The following is a 9,341-nucleotide window of genomic DNA, read 5'->3' on the forward strand; positions in this document are numbered from 1 at the left end:
TTTATTGCCCTCATTGCTTAAGATAGCGTTACCATAAATCGACTCGACCATAACATTATTTGGAAACCAAAAGGATTACCACATCTATTAGAATATTTAAACCATATGTCTGGGGTTCAGAGCTCCCAGTCCCACAGTGCATGCACAAACTGGCCAGCAAGGCTTCTGCTCCTGTTGGCAGGGAGCTGCTAGCTTCACAGAGGGGAGGACTGTGTCCCTGCATTGATGTGGCAAATTGGGCATTTCTTTGTTCTTTTATGGCAGCATTTAGCCAGGGACCATGATGCAATTTATCAATAACACCAAAGCCACACAACTCCACTGTCCTGTTGCCAGCAGCAGCATGAAGCCTGCTGTATCCCACACGGTGAGTGACTCCAAGTTAATAGAGACAAGATGGGGACAGAGCACATAAGCTCACCTGGTTCCTCCAAAGTGGACCTGTAGTGGACCGGTCCCTGATGTCTGCCTTTAGGAATCCAAGTTAAGACCAAAATGACTTTTCTTAAGGGGAGACCAAAGTGCAAGTGAGCAGAAAGCAGAGAGAATACCTCTCAGTGCATGTTCCCCCATTGATAACATTTTTTTTTCTTTTTTTTTTTTTTTTTTGCTGTAACACAGGAAGGAATCAGTTCCCCCTACCAAAGAGTGGGGGAGGTAGCATCCAATGGCTTGTTGTTGGTGAGGAGCTCACTGCATTTCCATTCTGCAGACCCAAGGGGTGCTCCTGGATGATGCCCCTTACATCCCTACACTTCTCCAGGAAGATCATAAGCTCTCTGAGCATCTGTTGTCACCATAGACCCCCCTCTGCTCCAACTGTTTGCAGGATCTCTGAGCCAGCAGCAGTCCCCCAGACACTCCCTCTCCTCCCTCTGAAACCCAGAGCAACTCCTCGGTGCACTTCGTGGTCCGACAAGGATGTATAGAGATGCTCCCAACCACCAACGGAACAGGTGGATCTCCAGGGGGCAGAGTTTGCATCTTCAGCCTGTCTTCCCACCTGCGCTGGGGGTTGTGAAGCTCCAGAGCTGTCCAACCACCCCTGCCTCTACAAGAGGACAGCAAATGGCCCAAAATCCTCTGCCTATCAGCACTGGTTCTGTATGGTGCCAGACCCAGCAACAACACACGAAGGTCAGCTCCTTTGGAAAGAAGAGAGATCTTTCTTGGAATATTTCTTCCCACAGCCTGCGTGGAGAAATGGCCACATTCAGCTGGGATCTGAAGGCAGGTCCTGATGCCTGCTGTGTATATTTTAATCTATTTTACCTCCTATGAGGAGTAGCTGAGGGAGCTGGGGTTGCTTAGATTGGAGAAGAGAAGGCTCAGGGGAAACATTATTGTACTTTACAATTACCTTAAAGGAGGTTTGTAGTGAGGTAGGGATCAGGCTCTTCTCCCAAGCACCAGGTGATAAGACAAGTTGCACCAGGGGAGGTTTAGGTTGGATATTAGAAGAAATTTCTTCACTGAAAGGGTTGCAAAGTATTGGAACAGGCTGCCCAGGGAAGTGGCTGAGTCACCATCACTGGAGGTCTTCAAAAAACGTGTAGATGTGGTTCTTAGGGTGGACTGGGCAGTGCAAAGTTAAAGGTTGGACAACATGATCTTAAAGGTCTTTTCCAACCTAAATGATTCTGTGATTCTATCTTCATTCAAAAATGGCTAACTGAATGATTTCACTCAAAATAATAAATAATAATTTGCTTTCCTATAGCAGGGTTGATTTTAAATTACATCATTTCGTAGAGTGGCATTAGACCACGGCCATACAAACACCTGCACTGACACAGCAGGGTTTGGGAGAGAGCAATGGTGGGGACACCGTGGCAGGCCAAGGGGGCCTCTCTAGCCAGGTTTGGTGAGGACGGACTCTCATCATAGCAGCCAGGCACAAAGCAGGCTCTGCTGTGAAACAACACACACGTAGGACCCCAGTTACAATAACATTCACCTGGAGGGTAGATGACACCACCAGAGAGCAGGTAGGTAGAGGAGAGACTGTGAAACAGCAGATTAGGTGAGCTATAATGGAGCGATAAACATTAAACTGCCACCTGAATGAGGTGAGTTGGCACATAATTTTAAGGCCCTGTTTCAAACATTTATGAGCTTGCCATTTTCCAACTATCTGGTCTGAAGTTTTTCATGTCATGTCTGCCAAAAGCAGCATTTTTCTAGCTAAGTTCCAGCAAAAGTGGCTCTGCCATTTTTGAAAATCACATTTGCTAAAAATAAGCTACCTTGCACACATGGAAAAGGAAGATCCTACAGCAATTTTCCTGAGAAATTCCAGCTGGAGAGAAACAACTCAAAGACATGTTCAGGATAGCTGAGCTATGAATATCCATCCAATCCTGCTTAAAGCCAGTGCCCCAAAAGAAAGATGCCCCAAAGCAGGGCCACCGCAGCTCGCAGGGCTTTCCCAGGTGGTGCTGCTCATGGCTCGATGTGGCTCTGGAGATAAGAAAATCTATCCCAGTGTTCCCATTGCGGCCACCAGGGCTGAATGGGCCACGGGACGGCAGCTGGGTCTGAGGAAGGATGGAGTAGGTGAGGAGTAGGCTTTGGAAGAGAAAAAATGAGATTTGAAAAAAAAAAAAAAAAAAAAAAAGAATAGTTTATGTGGTTTGATAGGACGAAAAGCCAGATCTCAGGTTGCAGAGGGAGAAGTTCAGGAGAAGTTCACCAGGAGAAGGTTTGACACCAGGTTAAATGGTCATACATGAGATGGTCTCATTCACTCACCCTCCCTGTCACCACATGTGAATTGTGTAACCAAAAATCTGGGGAATAGGGGAGATAATGAATCAAATGACAAGGCAGGGACACCGGGAGTGACTGGGGAAGGGCACTGGGCTGGGGAGCAGGAGAAGAAGGGCATTAAAACGAGGGCAGTTGGTGCTCTCAGGCACAGAGATGAGCCGAGGGCTGGAGAGCAGACCCTGGGATGGTCTCGTGGTGAAGACAGCGGAACACCACACAGAGGAAACAGACTCTTCTGACAGGAGATATGTGTCCACACGTGCTTTAACAAACCTGCCTGGGAGGCTCGGCACATCTTAGCCATGCACTGCCTAAATTTGCCAGGTGGTAGCTGGGGCACTGCAGTGTGGGCAGGAGGTACTGCCGGGAACTTCCCCATCCTCCCCTCCTGAGCCTGCTCGTTAAAACACCCTGAGACAAGCCTATGAAATGGGCTTGAATGCTTGGGCACACTGGAAAATTGACTGCAGCCCACTTTTTCTGGGGCCCGAAATAGACCATGGGCATCATCTCACCTTTCTTTTTTAAATCTTTAAGTCTTTGCTTCAGCTCCTAGGAGGCAAAACAGTCTCATCTGCAAATAATGATAATAACAGTAATAGTAATAACAACAACAACAAGTGGATGTCTGTGCAGTGGGGCCATAGAGGCACCCCTGGAGAAGCCCCGAGGGCACGAAGCACCCTGCATCCAGCAGGGTTGTGCTGGGGCCGCCTGCCCAGCATATATGGGCTGTGCCCAGTCCTGATGTTGGATCTTCGAGGCACGGCTGCACATTCAGACCTCAGCAGGGGATGGGAAATTGGGCATCTGAGACCTCTCGGCTCCATTTTTCATCCCAGGTAGGACTTTTTCCTGGATTAACAAGGGGGCATTCTCTCCCATTGGACTCCAAGGCTTTTTCCAGCATTGCCTCCAGTCTGGCAAGCAGGCTGAGAGTGTCCTACTGGGGTGGAAGATGTCTTGAGGGTGAAATGGAGAGGAGATGCCTGAACAGGCTGAGGTGGGAGAATTTTCCAAACAGGGCATTAGCTGGGGCGGGGATGGCATTATATCAGGAGCTGCCTCACCCCAGGTGCTTGGTCACGGGCTGCTCTGCCCGGCTGTTGTCGAGGTGCTGGTGCATGGTGCTGGCCCAGGCTGGGGCTGGCTGGACTCTGCCTCTCCCAATCAACCCAGGCTGGAAGGCACTGGGAGGGGAGCCCAGGGCTGTGTTGCACAGTAGGGTTTAGCCTCCAGCTCCAGCCTGAGCCTGATTTCTGCCTCATCTGCAATGGAAGGGCTCCCTCTGGTGCAACCAGCAATCCTCTCTGCCTCTTCCATTTATTTTTTTCTTTTCCTCTTTTACTTTATGTTTGAGGTGTTTTTGTTTTGTGTTTTTCCTCCAGAAAAGGCATCTTTTTGTCACATTCATGTCTGCTCCACAGGGGAGCACAAGGCCCACCCTTACCTCTTCTGTGTAAAAAAAAACATTCTGTATTCCCCACCCCACACCCTGCCTTTCCATGGCCACCCCAAGAGAGACCAAAATCCCAGGAAACCTTCCCCACAAGGGCAGGGCAGTGATCACCCACCTCAGAGAAGGTCACCAAGCCTCAGCCCTGTGCTTTGAAACCATGCAGCTTCTTGTGATAAAGTCTGCTGGTGGGGCCTGGCGGTGCAAAGGCAGCAAGGAAGGCTGCAAGCCTCTGTGTCCTGAGACCTCCTGCTCTGCTGCAAGTGAGCCTGAGTTAGATAATGTCCCAGCATCTGAGTGGAAAGCCCAGCACTCCCACATTGCTCTTACCTGTTTCTAACTGGGGTCAGACCCCATCCCCCTTGGTAAAGTGGGGGAAAAGCTCTGGAGAGGAGCTTTGGGATGGGGCAGGTTGGATATCTGCTCCCTTACCCTGGAGACCTGCTCCAACAACCCTCTGCTGCTCAAGGTGCTGCCTGCCCTCTCACCAAGCAGTTTTCCTGGTTATTTACAGGCTGAAAGACAGCAGAAGAAAGGACCTGAAGTCTGCTTCCCTGGGCCTTGCAAAAGGTCATCAAATAGATGTGCCCAGAAGAGGCAACCAGGCTCTCCCTGGGCATCCACCAGCAGGAAGGTCAGGGCCATTCCCTCCTGCTCGTATGTCCTCCGTCCTCCCCTGCCTGTGTTGCTGCCCCAGGGAGCATTGCCTCGCATGGTGAAATGACCACAGGGATCAAAGGTGTGCTGCAGTGCAGCAGCTGTGGTTATGGATGTCTTACAGATGTGGAGGGGCACGGCTCCATCCAGAGCTCGCTCACCTCGCGCTCACAAGGCTGATCTGGCAGGGGAGGGTTTGAGAGTTCCCACATGATTTTTTTGTTTGTTTCATCTTTTCCTTTTTTTTTTTTTTTAATTAAGTTTCTCCTGATTGAAAAAACCAAATGTAAAAACCTGCAAGTCCACATAGCCCCAGGGAACAGAGCACTCGGAATGTTCCTGACAAAATTATAACTCCTGTTTCACTTGCGCAGTGTGAAAAAAGTGCTGGATTAGAACAAGCTGCATGTATTAATTATGGCCATAGATGGCACCATGATTTAAAATACAAGAACAGAATAATCCCCATCAATGTCAATGGAACAGAGCAAAGTTCTGAGGTGGAGCCCAGGGGAATCACAGGAGGAAGTAAACTTATACGGCCCTATGCAATATTTAATAAAATAATCAATAATTACAATTTTTAACTTTTTTTTTGTAAGGAGACGAATCTCAGGCTGTAGCTTAGGCTAATTTCATATTAGTCGACTAGCCAGCTAGTTAGATGTGGGAGTGAACTTTCAGATTTGACTATACTCTAAGGTGACAGCCGTCTCCACCTAGGGGAAGGGAAGGAAAAGCCAGTCTGAGCTTGGTTTCATGACGAAGCTTGTCCTGAGAAGGAGAGGGACTCCGAACCCGCCAGGGCTGAGGCCAAACTGAGGACATGGATGTGTGCAAGAGGCACATTTGTCTTAGAAAACGACAACAGCAAAAGAGAAGCACAACCAGAGACTAAGGATGGTTTTAGTGTTCCTCTCCACACCCAGCCCCTGCACAGGGATGAACCTTGCTGTCTCAGTTTTACACAAGTACAAGCAAATAGCCCCAGCCTGGGCTGTCAGCTCTGTCCCCCAGGACCCTGCACTGCATCTCACTCCATGCTTCTGTGTCTTCTCCTGGACTGAACTCCCTGCTCCCCTCGTCCTCAGCCTCATCATGAAGAGCAGTGCTTGGCCAGGCCATGGTGCATGAACCTCCCTGTTCCTTGAATTCATCTCTCCCAAGTTCCATGGGACAGGGCTGTGCTGGGAGATCTGGATGGGCGCTTGCTGCTCACTGACCAAGGGAGAACTCCAGTTTTCCTGAAGCTGCCAATCCACAACCAAATGCAGTGGAAAATTGTGCAGGAAAAGACCCAAAGCTCCCTCTAGCTTCTGAAGCTCCTTTCTTGGCAGTATCCAGCCATCTCAGCATCCTTCCTGGGGAAATAGGCTTTGCATTCCAGCCATGCATCTCCAGACTTACAGGGGTATTTCTTTTCAGGCACAGCTGTGCCTCTCCCATTTTATGCACCCCTTTCCTCCTACCCCTTCCATCCCAGACTTTTCTCTTGCTGGAAAGCCCAATTTGCTACAGGGAATGCAAACAGTAACTTGCCACGGAGGTGGGTGGTGTGTTATACAGGGCCTTTGATGTTCCTTTTATTTCCTTTAACTATGGAAAACCACCCCCAAAGATGCCATAAAATGTGTCAGAATTCATTGTGGGACAGGCAGTGGAATAAGATCAAAAATACAAAAATACAGTGTGTACAAAGAAAGACAGAGAAGGAGGGGGAGAGAGGAAAAAGATAAAGAGAAAGCAAGAGGCAAGAAGACGAAGAAAGAAAAGAAAGAAAAGAAAGAAAGAAAAGAAAGAAAAGAAAAGAAAAGAAAGAAAAGAAAAAAAAAGAAAAGAAAGAAAAGAAAAGAAAGAAAAGAAAAGAAAGAAAAGAAGAGAGAAGAGAAGAGAAGAGAAGAGAAGAGAAGAGAGAGAAAGAGAGAAAGAAGAGAAGATAAGAGAAGAGAAGAGAAGAGAAGAGAAGAGAAGAGAAGAGAAAGAAGAGAAAGAAGAAAAAGAAAGAAAGAAAGAAAAGAAAAAGAAGAGAAGAGAAGAGAAAGAAGAGAAGAGAAGAGAAGAGAAGAGAAGAAAATAGAAGGAGAAAGAAGAAGAGAAGAGAAGAAGAAAAGAGAAGAGAAGAGAAGAGAAGAGAAGAGAAGAGAAAGAAAGAAGAAAGGAAGAGAAGAGAATAGAAGAGAAGAGAGGAAAAGAAAGAAAGAAGAAGGAAAGAAAGAAGAAAGAAAAGAAAAGAAAGAAAGAAAAAAAAGAAAAGAAAAGAAAAGAAAAGAAAAGAAAAGAAAAGAAAAGAAAGAAAAGAAAAGAAGAGAAGAGAAAGAGAAGAGAAAGAGAAGAGAAGAGAAGAAGAAGAGAAAGAAAGAAAAAAGAAAGAAAAGAAAAGAAAGAAAAGAAAAAAGAAAAAGAAAAAAAGAAAAGAAGAAAAAGAAAAGAAAAGAAAGAAAAGAAAAGAAAGAAAGAAAGAAAAGAAAAGAGAAGAGAAGAGAAGAGAAAGAAGAGAAGAAAGAAAGAAAAGAAAAAGAAGAGAAGAGAAAGAGAAGAGAAAGAAAAAAGAGAAAGAAGAGAAGAGAAAGAAGAAAGAAAAAGAAGAGAAGAAGAGAAGAAAAGAAGAGAAGAGAAGAGAAAGAAATAGAAGGAAGAAGAAGAAGAAGAGAAGAGAAAGAAGAGAAGAGAAGAGAAGGGGAAAAGAAAAGAAGAAGGAAAAGAAAAAAAGAGAAGGAAAAGAAAAGAAAAGAAGAAAGAAAAGAAAGAAAAGAAAAGAAAGAAGAAAGAGAAAAGAAAAGAAAAGAGAAAAAAAGAAAGAAAAGAAAGAAAAGAAAAGAAAAGAAAGAAACGAGAGAGAAGAGAAGAAAGAGAAGAGAAGAGAAGAGAAGAGAGAGAGAGAAGAGAAGAGAAGAGAAGAGAGGAAAAAGAAGAGAAGAGAAGAGAAAGAAGAGAAGAGAAGAGAAGAAAAGAAGAAGAGAAGAGAGAAAAGAAAAGAAAAAAGAAAAGAAAAGAAAAGAAAAAAAAAAAAAAAAAAAAAAAAAAAAAAAAAAAAAGGAAGAAAAGAAAGAAAATAAAGTTCTAATGGGAAATTTGGAAATGTCAAAAAGGAGACATTGTACATGCTGTTATTACATGCTCAGGGACAATAAAAATTCTCGGTGGGACCCCAGGTGGAGCCAGGCTGGAGCAGAGAGGTTCAGACCTGTGCTGAGAAGCTCTCAGCCTCAAGGCTCCATGCGCCTGGCTCCCTGGCTAGACCTCGGCTTGCTCTTCCCTACAGAGACAAGAGGCAAGGAACTTGCCTGCGCCCACGTCCCCATCCCAGGGCAGGGTAGAGCTGGATTGCCTTTGCTCCTTTTGGACCCCGAGGGAAGGGCTATGCGGGGGTGGTTTGTGAACAGCTTCTGCCTCATCCTTTGGGTGGATGGAGGGAGAAGGGGGAGCTCAGCTCTGCCAAGGTCACGAGAGATGGGGCGTGAGGGAGGTGAGGGGGGAGACACAGCCCAGCTATCCCCATGCACCTCTGCCAGGTCGGCAGAAAAATGTCCTGGCCCAGAGACAGCCCTTCTCCTTGCCTGCAGTCAGGGCCCTTCCTGTGACCAGACAAATTCACCTCCACGTGCCTCATCCACCAGGGCAGGAAAGTGCCATCACCAGCCCCTGCGACATAGAAAACAGAGGAGCAGAAGAAAATAAAACAGAAGAAAATAAAATAGAAGAAAACAAAACAAAATAATTTAAATTTAAATAGTTTAGTAATTAAATAAAGGGAACATGGATTCCCTGAACCCCACTTCGTTTCTCCTTCTCAAAGTCCACTATGATTCACTTTTTGTGAGGGCACGGAAAAAGTGAAGAGATTTAACCAAAACCACTCAGGAAGTCAGTAGCAGAGAGAGAAATAGCTGCTTGGATTTTTGTGTTTTGCCTCTGTTTCTCTTGCAGCAGGCAGGGAAAGGTCGCTCCTTCCCTTCATTGCAGGGACTTAGCGTTGGTTTTGAGACATGAACATTAAGAGGTGCAATCTGCTCCTGCAGTCCCCGTCCCAGCACATAGAAGTGGGGACTTGTCACACCCTGGGGAGTTACCCTGGCAGTTCTCAGACCTGGTTTCAGGTCTTAAAACAGGGTCAGAGCAGGGGAAGATCCCTCCCAGGTCCTCAGACATGCCAGGCACCATGTCCAGGCAGCGGTGCATCACTTGAATGATGCACGCCAACTGGAAGTCATCTGCACACCACCAAGCAACCAAGCTCTATCTGAGCCAGGTCCTGAGTCCTTGGGATTTGTTTGATCCAAATGTTCAGTACTGACACCTGTTTCTTAAATAAATAAATAAATAAATAAATAAAAATAGAGCCCAAGACCCAGCTTTGGACCTTGAACTTTGGGGTGATTTGGGGTTTAAGTTCAGTCCGCCAGGTAAGCAGGATCTTGAAGCATTTCCCCCTGTGCTGTGCACCTGGAGCCATCTTCCA

Source organism: Cygnus olor, chromosome 4 (genome assembly GCF_009769625.2).
Source record: "Cygnus olor isolate bCygOlo1 chromosome 4, bCygOlo1.pri.v2, whole genome shotgun sequence".
NCBI lineage: Eukaryota > Metazoa > Chordata > Aves > Anseriformes > Anatidae > Cygnus > Cygnus olor.